Raw genomic sequence first — 16,343 nt, 5'->3', positions numbered from 1 at the left:
CCGGGAGGATCCCACATGCCGCGGAGCGGCTGGGCCCGTGAGCCATGGCCGCTGAGCCTGCGCGTCCAGAGCCTGTGCTCCGCAACGGGAGAGGCCACAACAGTGAGAGGCCCGCGTACTGCAGAAAAAAATAAAACAAAAGAAAAATTTACAGCAAAAAATCTTCAAAATTCTTGTTAACAAATCATGTTTCTCTTACTGCTCCAATATATAAATGTTTCCATTACCCTTTTTGTTTGAAACACATTTATTTACAAATTTATCAATATAATATACATAGAACTACATAATTTTTATTCATATATTCATATTAGTGTATTCATAATGAAATATTTGAATCTAGTGGACAACTTCTGGGAGTTCAAAAGTTCAAAAGTTTGCCTTTTGTAACCTCTAGGCAAAAGGTTACAATTACTGGTTTTCCAAGGCAGAAAACCTGGCATATTCAATTGTCCATATTGTGTATTTACATGTGACTTTTTACTGTCTATTTATTTTGCACTTAATCCTAACCTGTAATATGTTAAGGAAATGCTAAAGATACTGGCACAGGAGTTGAAAGAGAGTGACTTCAAAATCCTGCTTTGTCACTAATCATATCTCTTGGCTTTTTGTACATCATCTGAACTTTGTGTCTCATTATTCCATTAAAAAGCAATACTGTTATTATAAATAACATTTAACATTTATTGAGTGTCTAATACATACCGGGCAGTATGTAGTGTGTTTAACGGGTAATATATACTGCTCAAAACAACCCTATGAAAAGGTTTCTATTTTGTAACCAAAGAACTGGGGGAAGCCAGAATAAATAGCTTTAAGAAAGAAACAACAAGTGACAAAGCTGGGATTCAGGCTCTTTCTGATTCCAATATCCTTGCACTCAACCCATATCCTTCACCTCCTCACTAAATTAAACACAATGCTTTTTAGCCCTTCCTGCTTTATAGTTTTTTTAAATGAAGTACAATTACATGATAATACAGAAAATTGTTTTGGAAAGTATAAATAGCTATGTTTTAAATACAAATTCAGTAGCAGTTACTCTTCTGTATGTTGGGTTTAAAGAAGCCCCACAACACAGTCTTTTGCTAGAGAACCGTTATAAACTGGCTTCCAAGACACCTATGTGAAGACATTTTCTTGGGGACTGCACAAGAGTCCTGATGTTCCAGAAACTTGAACTATTCAGTATCCGAAGGATCTGGGGACTTAAAATGTTGGCTCATATAAATTAAATTAGCAGGAAACGTTTGGTGCTGTGTAGTGCCTCTGCTTAAGTGGCTGGTAAGGTCTGGCAGTAGTGGGTACTTGTACTCTTGGAACACAATCCCTTTCAGGTTGAGAGTGTGTCCTTGGGATGTGAGGAAGCTTAGATTAAATGGTAATTCACAGCAGTGCTCAGAAAATGCTTTTTTGAATCTAGCAATCACTTATTTGTTGCTTCTACCTAAAATTGCTGTGAACTTTGTTCTTTATTCAGGGAAGTGCTTGGAAAGGGTGATAAAGCCAGCTGCCACTTTTCAGGTGAGAAACAAATGCTGAGAAATTCTATTGTCCTGAAAAGATCATGCTGAAGGTCAGTGCTCTGAACCAGATGCAACAATAGACAGTAGCAGCATGTCCTTCCTGATTGAAAGAAAAAGAAGGTTGTACTTTGAGGAGAGGGAGGGAAATACTATATACACATGTATTTATTATATTTATTATATATAGTACATATATACTATGTATATCATAAAGCAATGATAAAATTATATATATGATATATAGTATATATATACGATGTATATCATAAAGCAATACTCTGTAAATGCAATTACTCTGTTAAACTGAATTCTATTGATCCATGCTTGAACAAAGTAAGAATTGAAAATGAGGATCTTATTCACATATATTTGTTGACTTTGAAGGAGGATTGGCCTGCGCCCGAGTCACGGCCATGGCGGCCTCGCTTCTGCTGGGGCAAGGTTGAGCCGGGGTGCTGAAGATTGTGTTTCTAGAAGCAGGAGCGTTTCGAGGAGTTGTGCCTATAGTTTCTCTCTCTGCAGAATCAGGAAAGAATGAAAAGAGATTGCCAACAAATCCCAAGAAGCAAAGTCCACCAAAAAGCCACCGCCCTTGCTGAGCAATTTGACACCACCACCTACAAGAATCTCAAGCATCATGACTACAGCACATACACCTTCTTAGACCTAAACCTGGACCTCTTGAAGTTCAGGATGCCTCAGCCCTCTTCAGGAAGAGAGTCACCTCGCCCCTGAGAGCTCAGTTTAAAGATTAAACTTCCTGTGTCTTTCTGCATTCTTGTCTGCAAAAATAAAATCTGCTCAGCAGTCAAAAAAAAAAAAAAAAAGGAATTGGAATTAAAAGAGAGAAATGTAACTTTAATAAATGAAGACATCTAGCTGGCAAGATGAATTCTTATGGTTGCAGAAAACCATGTGGTTAAGGATGGCACCATCTGAATATTCTTTTGTGTAATCTAAAGCAGATTCTACTTCCAGACTATATTTCTGCCCTCCAATCATCTACTTTTGCCAGGGCAGAATTTGTCATACACCATCACATCAGTATTCAAAACTGGAAGCATTTTGTTGGTGACTTAAAACATAACCCCTCTGGACATTTCTACCTCTCACCTACTCACCACTTTCATTCAAATTATGTTATTATTTGTAGAATTGTCCATCTCCTCCAGGTTATTATAAACTTCTGGTAAGAGAGAAAATCTAACTGCCAAGAGCCTTGTACTTGCGTGTAATCATTCAGTTCACACAATATTTTGGTATATAATTAAGAGTGTGTGTGTGTGTGTGTGTGTGTGTGTGTGTGTGTGTGTGTGTTTCCATGTCAGAAAATTAAGATGAAAAGGTTAGTGATGTCCTCTAGATCACATAGCTAGTGTAGCAGATATAGTAAATGAATCATGAACTGCCTGGCACTAAATTTACATTGCTTCCTCTATTCTTCACAGGTAAAAGTGTTTTATAGTTATATATCTTTGATTCCCCCCTTTCATTGGCTAAGGCCAAGTCCACAGTTTTTCAAATAATAATTTTAAATAGATGCTAGTTATACACAAATAACTAAAACACTCCCCAGAAATTAACAGAAAATACAGAGGTAGAGAAAGTCATTTTCCTTACATATTTATTACCAAGTTAATTTTTCACAATTTTCTGATTATGTAGAACGTAAGACAACCATATTTCACAAGTCTAACACGCAGGCATCTGAAATACACTGGATGACTGAATTAGACCCAAAAGTTCTTACCTATTTGGAATATCAGGTGGCATCTAATTAAGATGAAATTTAATAAAAAATAATGTTAAATACTACACTCTGATTTAAAAAAATATATATATCTGCAAGACTTAAAAATATTTAGGCACACCTAGCCTAAACTTGCTCACTACATTTTAGCATGGGAAACCAAACAAATTATATCCCATTTTTAGGATGATGGTCAGGGTTACTAAGTAAATTGGGAATATTCCATCAAAGGAATTTTGCTTAAGAGAATAAAAATCTTGGGGAAAATATGATAGTCTTCTTGCAGTATTTTGATATGGTCATGTGGGATAAAAGTTGAACTAATTCTCCTTGTTTTTATAGTGGTAGAATTCAGATCAAAAGGCAGAACATGGAGTCGAAAATTTCCTCTTACTACATAACCAAGTTGGCCAAAGACAGAATGAAATACCTGGGGAGTATAAATTTCTTCACTCCTTGAATTTTTTATGCAGAAAGTTAAAAATCATTTGTTGGGGATTTTTAAAAAGGGATTTCAGTGTCAGACAGTGCTTATAATCCCATTGAAATCTTGATTATTACTTATGTTCTTCATATTCTTGTAGGAAAGAATTGTTACTGGGATACTGACAACATTCTCTACCTTCATTCCTGGTTAGGTTATGTTGCCTCACCACACTCTTCCATAGCACAAGCAATCATTGTGTAGCACTTTGCACACATGCTGTTTTCAGAAGTTATTTAGCATGTGTGTTCAAATCCTTTCTTTCACTTTGGACTATATGCACCATGAGGGCAAGGATCATGTCCATCCTGATATTCAGGGTTTACCCACTCTTATGGAGGAAGAAGTGGGTCCTTTTTTCAGAAGCCACTTCTAGACATTCTCTGGTAGTGAAAAGGAGTCAAAGACCAATAGAGTATTGATGCCAACAACACCATGAGATCTAGGGGATGGGCATGGCCCACCTATCTCATGGGTTATTTTGAATGAAGTTTATAAAATTAAAGTCTTTTCCAAAATAGCATTTTACTTTTTTGTACCTAGTTTTCATTCACCTTTGTTACTTTATCAGAGAGGTTATTATCCATTCATAAAAGTCTTATTCCTAATTTGAAGAGGTCAGTTTTTCTAGGCTTTTTCCTAACTTCTCATTAAGCATCTGGGCTAACATGATTTTGAGCTCCCTCCCATAATTGCTAAAAGTCAAGGTTCAAACATTTTAGAATCAAGGGGATCACTAAGATCCAACCTTATTTTAAAGGACTAAATTAGGCAGAAATACACATACTTAGGATATAGATATTGACTAAATAAAGGGCAAAGACTATACATTTAAACAAAGAGAGAGAGAGAGAGAGACCTGTTATTACCTGATGACCCTGTTTAGTATTATATAAAAGGAAGATGTATTAGCATTGTCACATTGCATATTACTAGACAGCAAGTAAGAAATTAAATCAAATTTATCTTTAGACCTCTGAAGATTAAGGTTAGAGTCCAGAATACTATATCACATTATGACAAATGTTGTATATATCAAAACTCCCATATTCAAATCATTTAAATTGCTTTGAAGAAGGCACATGTTACTCTTAGGGTGATCAATACAAGTTTCACAGAAAACTTTACTTAGCAGCTGGAGTGAAATGAACAGGCAGGGAGGAGTCTTGGTAGGTACTGTACCACATCCCATCCCTGAATGCAAACAAAATAGAGGAACTTGGTACTATTCCTTCCAGAGCAGGATAATGCTCTTGCCAAAGAATAATCCCAATTACCTACCTCCTTTCAAGATTTATCCAAAGTTAAGGAATTAAATTCTTTTGAGGATCACTGAAGAGTTCAGAAGTTAATTTAAACCTCTCTGCATGCACTTCAACTGCGGAACAATCTCAGTTCCCACCATCCTTCCCTTTGAAGCCTTGACAAACTCACCAACATGAAACGATTATGATGAGCTCATTTTGAACATTTTCCTCAGGGTTTTCATCATCTCTGCTGGTTACCTTTCTTTCCTTAGAGCAAATTCAATTTCCTTATGACTCAGCAAGCAACATTGGATCGACCCTTCATCTTCTTTTTCCTAAGACAAATTTAAAACCTTTCTCTTCCAAACGACAAAACTTGGAAAACTCTGCACTGCATCCTTTTTCAAACAATCCTTGATTGATGTGTCATGTTGTGTCACATCACTTTAGGTAACTCCTGTCTCCTTGCATTGTATCCATCAATGAGCAAGTGAGAATGATGGACTGAACTGAACAAGAAACATTAGGATGCAATGTGATGCTTGTTGGACAGGTTTCTTTGAGGTTTTACAACAAATTCTGCCAATGAATACAAATATGAAAACTTCAGATCATGTTTGCAAACCAAATTGGATACAAATAAGGCCAAGTATAAATGATTTAAAGATAAAATGCCTGGGATATGGCCAAAACTCTGGAAACACTTTTGCTGTTCATTTCTTCTGGGTATCTTTGGTGAGGATGATGTGTGTTTATTTTATTTTTTTGTTTGTTTCCTTTTATGAATGTTAGAAGTTAGTTACTATAATAAATTCCTTAGAGATTTTTCAGTTGGGGAGATATTTGCCATTAGGTTAGTGTGCAACTGATGCTACAGTGGTCCAAAAACCACAAACAATATACTCCCATCACTGTTCGTAGATTTTTCCCTATTTGGTAACACAACTTTAGTATGTAACCACTAACTTAACTTTTTAAAATAGGGTGTTCTTGTCAATTTATAATTTTTGGCACTATGAGGCAGATGTTGTCTGGAGTAGAATATGTTTTCCATCAGACATATACCTTCCTATAACACACACAAGTACACATATACATATATATCTCTTGTCATTCTAATTAGCAATGGAAATTCCACCAAAGTCCCAAGATACATAGGATTGAGGTTTTAATGGCTTACATAGCCCTAGGAATTTTCTGTAGATTAGCTTCATGAGAATTTCTTATTAATTCTTACTACCAAGTTAACCAAAAAAAGCCCTACAAGATCAGTTCATGCGTGGGAACAGTTCCTGTTGATACAGATGTTCTGTCCTACGTTGGGCTAATGTGAGTATCACAGGTTGAGTCAGGAAAGAAAATATACAGTCATCTGATTGAATTAAGTATTTTTTTCAACTGAACTCAGTCAATCTACAGTAAGATTTTAGACATAGACTCTCATGCAAAAATCTCAGAATAAAGGTAGATTTTTCTGATATTATTATTTTTTACTTGATTAAATTAATAGCTCATGGAGGCATCCGATTTAAGATCCAGTCTGTACTCCTACATGAATCTGAATCACATTTATTAAAATTTCAGTATCTTCTATATACAGACATGCCATGGTCAGTTTTCAACAATTTTTTTCTAGTGTGAACAGGATAAGAAAAAATGTCTCTCATTTATATAGCACCTTTCAATCAGAATGTTCTTTTTTTTTTTTTTTTCTTTGAGGTACGCGGGCCTCTCACTGTTGTGGCCTCTCCCATTGCAGAGCACAGGCTCCAGACGCGCAGGCTCAGCGGCCATGGCTCACGGGCCCAGCCACCCCACGGCATGTGGGATCCTCCCGGACCAGGGCATGAACCCGTGTCCCCTACATCGGCAGGCGGACTCTCAACCATTGCACCACCAGGGAAGCCCCGGAATGTTCTTTGTACACTGTACATGGTTAATTTTTCCTCTCAAAAATATGTATTAAACTCCCACAGATCTATTAGCAATTTCAAGGGCCTATTTTAGGATTATGTTAGAGAAAGGCTTTAGCGGAATAAGAAAGCCTGGTGTAGCCCTCACTCAACTTAAGGAAGTTCAAGCTATTTTTATATTGTCAAGTTCTATGCAGAAATATTCTTAAGAACATAATAAATAATATCCAGTGGATTTGCAATAGGCAATAAGTAGGAGGGAGACCTGTCACTTAAGTAAAAAGAAGCCTAAACTTTTAACTGAGTCAGATTCAGATGAAATAGGACGAAGTAGACCTCTGATCTTTTCTGGGCAGTCCTTCTTTTTGCCCCCATGAAATCATCCTTTGTCTCTTCCTATTCGCGAGTACTTGAATTCTTGTTATATTTTCACTGGTCACCCTATTAAAATTGCTTTCAGGAAAGGACAGGGAATTTACTCAACCCTATACATGTGCAAGTGTTAACAGTTTTATTTGACCTCTCTGGGGTTTTATATTTTAAAAGCTAATAAAACTTGAAAGTGAGGAAGATAATTTCAGGTAGCAAGTTGAAGAGACTTAGCCTTCTCTTTGCCTTTCAGATTGTATAACAGGATAGTCACCAGTTTCATATATTCTTTTTATGTTAGGCTTGTCTTAACCTTATAAATGCAGACTGGCAAGCTCTGAAATCTCACAGGATGGTTTGGCTTATTCTGAGGCTGATTTGAAAAATGAATTAGAGGTGAGAAAGGGTAGATGATTGATATTTTTTAAAAAGGTCAGATCTTTTTGGGGAACTTAAAAAGTGCCAACTTCAGATATACTTAAGTACATGGTTGGAATTATGTGTGATATAAGTAAATGTATGCTATTAAAACCAAATACAATATAATCAAAGGCAAAATGAAGTTATTTAACCTAGGAAGTAGAATTGAGAGTTTATATTGCATGATTATAAGATAATTTGAAAGAAAACTACAAACTAAAACAATACCCAAGGAAGGACAACAAAATATTCTAGCAGGCAACAATGTATAAATTAATAATAATAATGATAAGGAACTAGTATTATGAATGTGCACATTATTTGGCATTTCACACATAAATTTACAATTACCTTCTTATAATATGCCCTTCTAGGTGAGTGATAGTGTAATCCATTTAGGACAGAAAGTGAGACATTTTCAATATAAATGGAAAGGAAAAAGAGATTTAGGGAGACAGAAGACAATTACCCAAAATTGAATTTTGTCAGAACACATAGATTAACAGTCCTATCCTGGGAGAAGTATCCTGGAATCTTTAATGCTCACTAGTAGCTAGGATCATTCTTTTATTTTTCACTGGGAAGACATATGATATTTTATCCTACTGAGGTCTTCCAGTGTTTACTGTTTGCTCAGCACTTTTGCATACCAATGCCTTTTACTGTCTTCTCCAGGAAGAATATATAGTTTACATTTGGATCTTCAGAGTTGCTGAGTAGTCTGACAAAGTTTTTTGAAAAGGTGGTGTGCTGAGCCATATAATAAGAGATATTATAACCTTTCTGGCATCTCTCTTTGAGTCCTACAGGACAGTACGTTGTTGAATAATGATTGCATGAGCATAGTCAGATCACCCCCAACTCCATCCTTAGTGTTTCCCAAAAGAAAAACTGAAATCTTTGGATAAGATATTTTCTTTGGGAAAAAAAGGAGCTATTGAGAGAGGTTAGATAGCAAGTGCAGGTATACAGCAGGGCAGGTGAATGAAATTTGTCCAGTATCTTTGATTCTACTGCTAAACAGAGTGGTGGCTGATTCCTTTCCTATCACTTTCGATCTTTTATTTTTCTCCATTTGTACACATGTCAAACTTCATGAAAATGTTGTAACTCAGCTGCTCCCCAATAATACACAATTGAATCATCCTACCTTTGTACTAATCTGTGTTCTCTGAATAAATCCAGGGACACTGCTTCTGATTATGTGTACAGAGTTCTACATCTTACAGACTACATAATTAGGTTGCAAAACAGCACAATGTAGGTTATAAAATCATTGAAAAAAATCAGCACAACCTCAGCTTGGTTACCCATACTTTAAAATGGCATATTCTATACTGTAGAGAACAAACATTGTCTCAAATTTCATTTCATATAGAGTTGCAAAGGTAGAAAAAAAATGAACTTCCACTTAAATATTTAAAACACCCTTTTGCCAAATTTGCCTTAGAAGTTCAGATTACTGTATCTGATGCACAGTAATAAGATATTAACATTAAAATGATTTCTAGTCCAATCTCTTGATATTATAGATAAAGAAATTGGGCATAAGTGGAGTTGAGGATTTGACTAACATTGTATAGTAGTTAGTAGAGCATCTAGAGTTTATACTATAGTCTACTTTTAACCAGTAACTAGTTTAGCAATCTAAATATTCTTACCACATCTTCTAGTCAAGGATATCTCAAGTAAATTCCTGTATTAAATTAAAAATTCTGTGTTTCTACCATAATTTATGCATCCCACTTAAGCATATAAAACTTGTAAAATTGTGTGGTAGATGGATTCTGAGGTGGTTCACCAATGATTTCTTCCTCCTTTTACTAATGTCCTTGTATAATTGAGTGGGCAGGAATTGTAACTTTCTTCTAACTAATAGAATACAGCAGTTGATGGGCTATTACGCATGATTGTAATTTTTGCCTTCCTAACAAAATGCCTGCTGCTCATTTTATGAACTGCCCTATGAAGAGACCTGGGTGGAAAGGAACTGAGAGCTACCTCTGACATCCAGCAGGAAATTCAGTCTACCATTCACACAGTACAAGGAATTTAATCCTGTCAACAGCTGTGTAAGTAAGCTTTCAAGAAGATTCTTCCCCAGTCAAGTGTTCAGATAAGTCCTCGACATAGGCCAGCACCTTGATTGAAGCCTGTGAGAGACCCTGAAACAGAGGACCCAGCTATGCCATGCCTGGACTCCTGACCCACAGAAATGGTGAGGCAATAAGTCTGTTTGTTTTAAGCTGTTAATTTTGAGGTAATCTGTTATGCAACAATAGATAACTAATACAATTTGCTTTTGAGTAAAATAGCAAGGTACAATGTTTAAAGGAGATAAATCTTGTCTACAATCAAGGGAATGTAACTGCAGCATACAAACATTAAGTTTTATCCATACTTCAGGGTAGGTTAAAATCAGTCATGAAACCCCTATTAAAATGATCATAAAGCAAGTGCACAACCATGAATCAGTAAAAGCAATAATAAAAATGGAATTAATAATAGAAGTAAACTATAATTACCTTCCACAATGTCTTTACACACAACAAATGCTTCTTTGAATGTCACTCTTTACTTGCCTATAGATCCCCTTACTGAAGTGCTCAGAGTGTCATCTCCAGAAAGCCACCTGTGACCTCCAGTGTCTGTGTATGGTCTTGGCTTAATTTGCCCTCCCTAAGAATTTACTGGCTGTGCCAGTTATGCAGAACCTAAAATATGTTACTAATAGTACTGGTGGGTGCATAAACCCATATCTTGGCTCCCTAATATGCCCCTCTAAGTAAGTGAAACTTTGTGAGGTCATGTATAATATCTTTTACCTCTCTAATACCAGCATAATATATAGACATTTATGGCAGACAAGATGCTTACATATCTGGCTTTGTAGGTTATGTTGCTGATGTTATCAATAGAAATAATCTGTCTCTTTTATTTAAGGGAAAATTCAAATAACAAAAGTTTTCAAGACATGAGGAAGTCCATTTGCATTATAGTAGGAAATTAGGTAGCTTGTTTAGTATTTTCAGACCTAGACCCTCCTTGACACTGGTGTATTTACCATCACCTAGTCAGTTACCTATGCATTATACACAGCCTAGTTGTAAAACCAGCTCTGAAAAAAATAGTTAGTTCCTCTGAGCAATTATTGATTTTTCTTCTGGCATTCAGGTAGCTAATTAGACTAACACTTTACCCCATCTTTAAATTTTGTTATAGCCTTGTGACCCTGGCATGAGTGAGACCAACATGCTACTAGGTAGTATTTTGCTATATGACCTTATGCTTAATCATCAAGGTATGCTACTTGAAGTCACAAATTTTACTAGGAGAAACACGTGAAACTGGTTGATAGATTGATACCCCAATCCTGATGCTAAAGCATTTAAACACAAGAGGACTCATGAACAGTATACAGAATAAATTTAAGTATTGATTACTTCTTTTGAAGGTCAGTCTCCTCTAATCCTTTGAATCTTTTGAAAATTTGTAAGGTTAATTACTCCTAATTTAATAGCAAATCATGTTTGTCATAAACAAGATTTAATAAAAATTTTAAAACTGAGAAAAAAGTTATAAATACCAACCAAAAATCTACCTCTCATAGAGAATGATTGTTAGTATGTTGGAGTACTTTATGGAAAATTCAAATCATACTGTATAAGAAATGTTTGTGTTTTTCTTTGGACATTGGCATATAATTTTTCTTCTGTCTGGAAAATTCTTCCAAACATTCTTTGTCTGCTTAAATCTTACTCATACTTCTTGTCTCATCCTAGACAACCATTGAGGAAGTCTTGACAAGTCACAGTTGACTTTGACTCAACAAGCTATGCTCACCAAATTTTTATTGTGTTCCCTTAGTACCTTTCTCTTTTATCTCAACACATACACACACAATATCACATTTAAAATGCCTGATTCTTTGTTTAACTCTATACCTAGGCTAAAATCCTCATGAGAGCAAGGACAATGTTTTGCACAAAACTGTACTGCCAAAATAGGCATGTATCAAAATAGTGATAAACATTTCATAAACAAATGTCTGGGCAAATGAATGGCCTGTTTTAATACATAAATTAAATTATGAGTATATTTGATGATGACCAAGTATTGAGAATAATATTTTGAATAGCTGTGTAATATTCCATCACATGAATGGACCATTCTTTATTGAGAAATTCTTTTTTGTTGGTGGTCATTGATGCTATTTCTAATGCTTTGCTATTTTAGATAGCAATTCAGTGGTTCATTTTGTAATATAATCCTAATCTCTTTCTCTGATGATTTCCACAGAATATATTCCTAAAAATAGAATATTTTTAAGGCTCTTGATGCTACTGCCAGATTACTTTTTTGGAAAGATAAATGATTAGTAATGTTAACAGTGGGTGTAATTTATTTCTTTTCATTTTCTTATTTTATAGGTGACAGCATCAGGTTTCGCATTATAGTTATGTGATGAAGGTCAAATATTCTGTTCGTGTATTTATCGTTTATTTGTTATAATAATTTACATGTCTTCATTTATTATAATTATTTCCATTTCTCATCTATAGATTGTCTGCCAATATCCCTAGTTCATTTGTTTATTGGAGTGGCATGTGATTTGTGGAATTATTTTTATGTCTGTATATTCTGCTACACAATGGCAGAAACTAGAAGCTTCTACATGAGCCAATTAGCATACAGGGTAAAATAAACACATGTTCAGATCCACCAGAGGACACACAGCAGAAGCAAGGAAAACTAAAATCCTGCAGCTTGTGGAACAAAAACCTCATTCACAGAAAGATAGAGAAGATGAAAAGTCAGAGAATATATACCAGATGAAGGAACAAAATAAAACACCAGAAAAACAACTAAATGAAGTAGAGATAGGCAATCGTCCAGAAAAAGAATTCAGAATAATGATAGTGAAGATGATCCAGGATCTCGGATAATCTAGAAGCTTCTACATGAGCCAATTAGCATACAGGGTAAAATAAACACATGTTCAGATCCACCAGAGGACACACAGCAGAAGCAAGGAAAACTAAAATCCTGCAGCTTGTGGAACAAAAACCTCATTCACAGAAAGATAGAGAAGATGAAAAGTCAGAGAATATATACCAGATGAAGGAACAAAATAAAACACCAGAAAAACAACTAAATGAAGTAGAGATAGGCAATCGTCCAGAAAAAGAATTCAGAATAATGATAGTGAAGATGATCCAGGATCTCGGATAAAGAATGGAGGCAAAAATTGAGAAGATGCAAGAAATGTTTAAGAAAGACCTAGAATTAAAGAACAAACACTTAAAAGAATTAAAGAAAAAACAAACAGAGATGAACAATACAATAAGTGAAATGAAAAATACACTACAAGGAATCAATAGCAGAATAACTGAGGCAGAAGAATGGATAAGTGACCTGGAATTCAGAATGGTGGAATTCACTGCAGCAGAACAGAATAAAGAAGAAAGAATGAAAATAAATGAAGACAGCCTAAGAGATTTCTGGGACAACATTAAATGCAACAACATTTGCATTATAGGGGTCATAGAAGGAGAAGAGAAAGAAAAGGACCCGAGAAAATACTTGAAAAGATTATAGTCAAAAATGTTGCTAACATGGGGAAGGAATTAGCCACCCAAGTCCAGGAAGTGCAGAGAGTCCCATACAGGATAAACCCAAGGAGAAACTTGCTGAGATACATAGTAATCAAATTGGTAAACATTAAAGACAAAGAAAGATTATTGAAAGCATCAAGGGAAAAATGACAAATAACATACAAGGGAACTCCCATAAGGTTAACAGCTGATTTCTCAGCAGAAACTACAAGCCAGAAGGTGGTGGTATGATATATTTAAAGTGATAGAAGGGAAAAAGCTACAACCAAGATTACTTTACCCAGCAAGGATCTCATTCAGATTCAAAGGAGAAATCTAAAGCTTTACAGACAAGCAAAAGCCAAGAGAATTCAGCACCACCAATCCAGCTCTACAACAGATGCTAAAGGAAATTTTAGAAGTGGGAAACACAAGAAAAGAAAAGGACCTACAAAAAAACAACAACCCATAACAATTAAGAAAATGGTAATAGGCACATACATTATCAATAATTATGTTAAATGTGAATGGATTAAATGCTCCAACCAAAAGACACAGGCTTGCTGAATGGATAGAAATAAAAGACACATATACATGCTGTCCACAAAAGACCCACTTCAGACCCAGGGATACATACAGACTGACAGTGAGGGGATGGAAATATATATTCCATGTAAATGGAAATCAAAAGAAAGCTGGAGTAGCAATACTCATATCAGATAAAATAGACTTTAAAATAAAGAATATTACAAGAGACAAGGAAGGACACAACATAATGATCAAGGGATCAATCCAAGAAGATATAACAATTATAAATATATACGCATGCAACATAGTATCACCTCAATACATAAGGCAATGGCTAACAGCTCTAAAAGAGGAAATCAACTATAATACAATAATAGTGGGGGACTTTAACATCTCACTTACAGCAATGGACAGATCATGCAAACAGAATATTAATAAGGAAACACAAATTTTAAATGATACAAGAGACCAGATAAATTTAATTGATATTTACAGGACAATCCAACCAAAAACAGCATATTACACTTTCTTCTAAAGTGCACATGGAACATTCTCCAGGATAGATCACATCCTGGGTAACAAATCAAGCCTCAGTAAATTTAAGAATATTCAAATCATATCAAGCATCTTTTCTGACAACAATGCTACGAGATTAGAAATCAATTACAGGGAAAAAAGAAACATAAAACACACGAACACATGGAGGCTAAACAATACATTACTAAATAACCAAGAGATCACTAAAGAAATCAAAGAGGAAATCAAAAAATACCTAGAGACAAATTACAATGAAAACACGATGATCCAAAACCTATGGGATGCAACAAACGCGGTACTAAGAGGGAAGTTTATAGCGATACAAGCCTACCTCAAGAAACAAGAAAAATCTCAAATAAACAATCTAACCTTACACATAAAGGAACTAGAGAAAGAACAAACAAAACGCAAAGTTGGCAGAACAAAGGAAATCATAAAGATCAGAGCAGAAATAAATGAAATAGAAACAAAGAAAGCAATAGCAAAGATCAATAAAACTAAAAGCTGGTTCTTTGGGAAGATAAACAAAACCACTAGCCAGACTCATCAAGAAAAAGAGGGAGAGGACTCAATCAATAAAATTAGAAATGAAAAAGGAGAAGTTACAACAGACACCACAGAAATACAAAGCATCCTAAGAAACTACTACAAGCAACTCTATACCAATAAAGTGGACAACCTGCAAGAAATGGACAAATTCTTAGAAAGGTATAACCTTCCAAGACCGAACCAGGAAGAAATAGAAAAGATGAACAAACCAATCACAAATAATGAAATTGAAATTGTGATTAAAAACTTTCCAACAAACAAAAGTCCAGGACCAGATGGCTTCACAGGCAAATTCTATAAAACATTTAGAGAAGAACTAACATCCATCCTTCTCAAACTGTTCCAAAATTTGCAGAGGAAGGAACACTCCCAAACTCTTTCTATGAGGCCACCATCACCCTGATACCAAAACCAGACAAAGATACTACAGAAAAAGAAAATTAAAGAGAAATATCACTGATGAATATAGATACAAAAAGCCTCAAAAAAATACTAGCAAACAGAATTCAATAACACATTAAAAGGTCCATACACCATGATCAAGTGGGATTTATCCCAGTGATGCAAGGGTTCTTCAATATATGCAAATAAATCAATGTGATATACCATATTAACAAATTGAAGAATAAAAACCATATGATCATTTCAATAGAGGCAGAAAAAGCTTTTGACAAAATTCAACACACATTTATGATAAACACTCTCTAGAAAGTAGGCATAGAGGGAACTTACCTCAGCATAAAAAAGGCCATATACAACAAACCCACAGCAAACATCATCCTTAATGGTACAAAACTGAAAGCATTTCCTGTAAGATCAGGTACAAGACAAAGATGTCCACTCTCACCACTATTATTCAACATAGTTTAGGAATTCCTAGCCATGGTACTCAGAGAAGAAAAGGAAATAAAAGGAATACAAATTGGAAAAGAAGAAGGAAAACTGTCACTGTTTGAGATGACATGATACTATTCATAGAGTATCCTAAAGATGCTACCAGAAAACTACTACAGCTAATCAATGAATTCGGTAAAGTTTCAGAATAAAAAATTTATGCACAGAAATCTCTTGCATTCTTATACACTAATGATGAAAAATCTGAAAGAGAAATTAAGGAAACACTCCCATTTATCATTGCAACAAAAAGCATCAAATACTTAGGAATAAACCTACATAAGGAGACAAAAGACCTGTATGCAGAAAACTATGACACTGATGAAAGAAATTAAAGATGATACAAACAGATGGAGAGATATACCATGTTCTTGGATTGGAAGAATCAATATTGTGAAAATGACTATACTACCTAAAGCCATCTACAGATTCAATGCAATCCTTATCAAATTACGAATGGCATTTTTTACAGAACTAGAACAAAAAATCGTAAAATTTGTATGGAGACACAAAAGACCCCAAATAGCCA

The 16,343-nt window shown here is 35.1% G+C and overlaps 1 protein-coding gene and 1 pseudogene across 1 annotated transcript in view; one reads left to right on the top strand and one right to left on the bottom strand.

Moving 5' to 3' along the window:
* LRRTM4 (leucine rich repeat transmembrane neuronal 4) overlaps positions 1 to 16,343 on the bottom strand; it is an 838,672-nt gene that overhangs the window by 119,172 nt on the left and 703,157 nt on the right. The window lies entirely within an intron of this gene.
* On the top strand, positions 1,943 to 2,264 carry LOC112408997 (NADH dehydrogenase [ubiquinone] flavoprotein 3, mitochondrial pseudogene; annotated as a pseudogene).

This window comes from Neophocaena asiaeorientalis, unplaced genomic scaffold (assembly GCF_003031525.2).
Source record: "Neophocaena asiaeorientalis asiaeorientalis breed wild unplaced genomic scaffold, Neophocaena_asiaeorientalis_V1.1 scaffold285, whole genome shotgun sequence".
Lineage (NCBI taxonomy): Eukaryota > Metazoa > Chordata > Mammalia > Artiodactyla > Phocoenidae > Neophocaena > Neophocaena asiaeorientalis.
The sequence above is the reverse complement of the archived record's forward strand: the minus strand, read 5'-3'. Positions and strand labels throughout refer to the sequence as shown.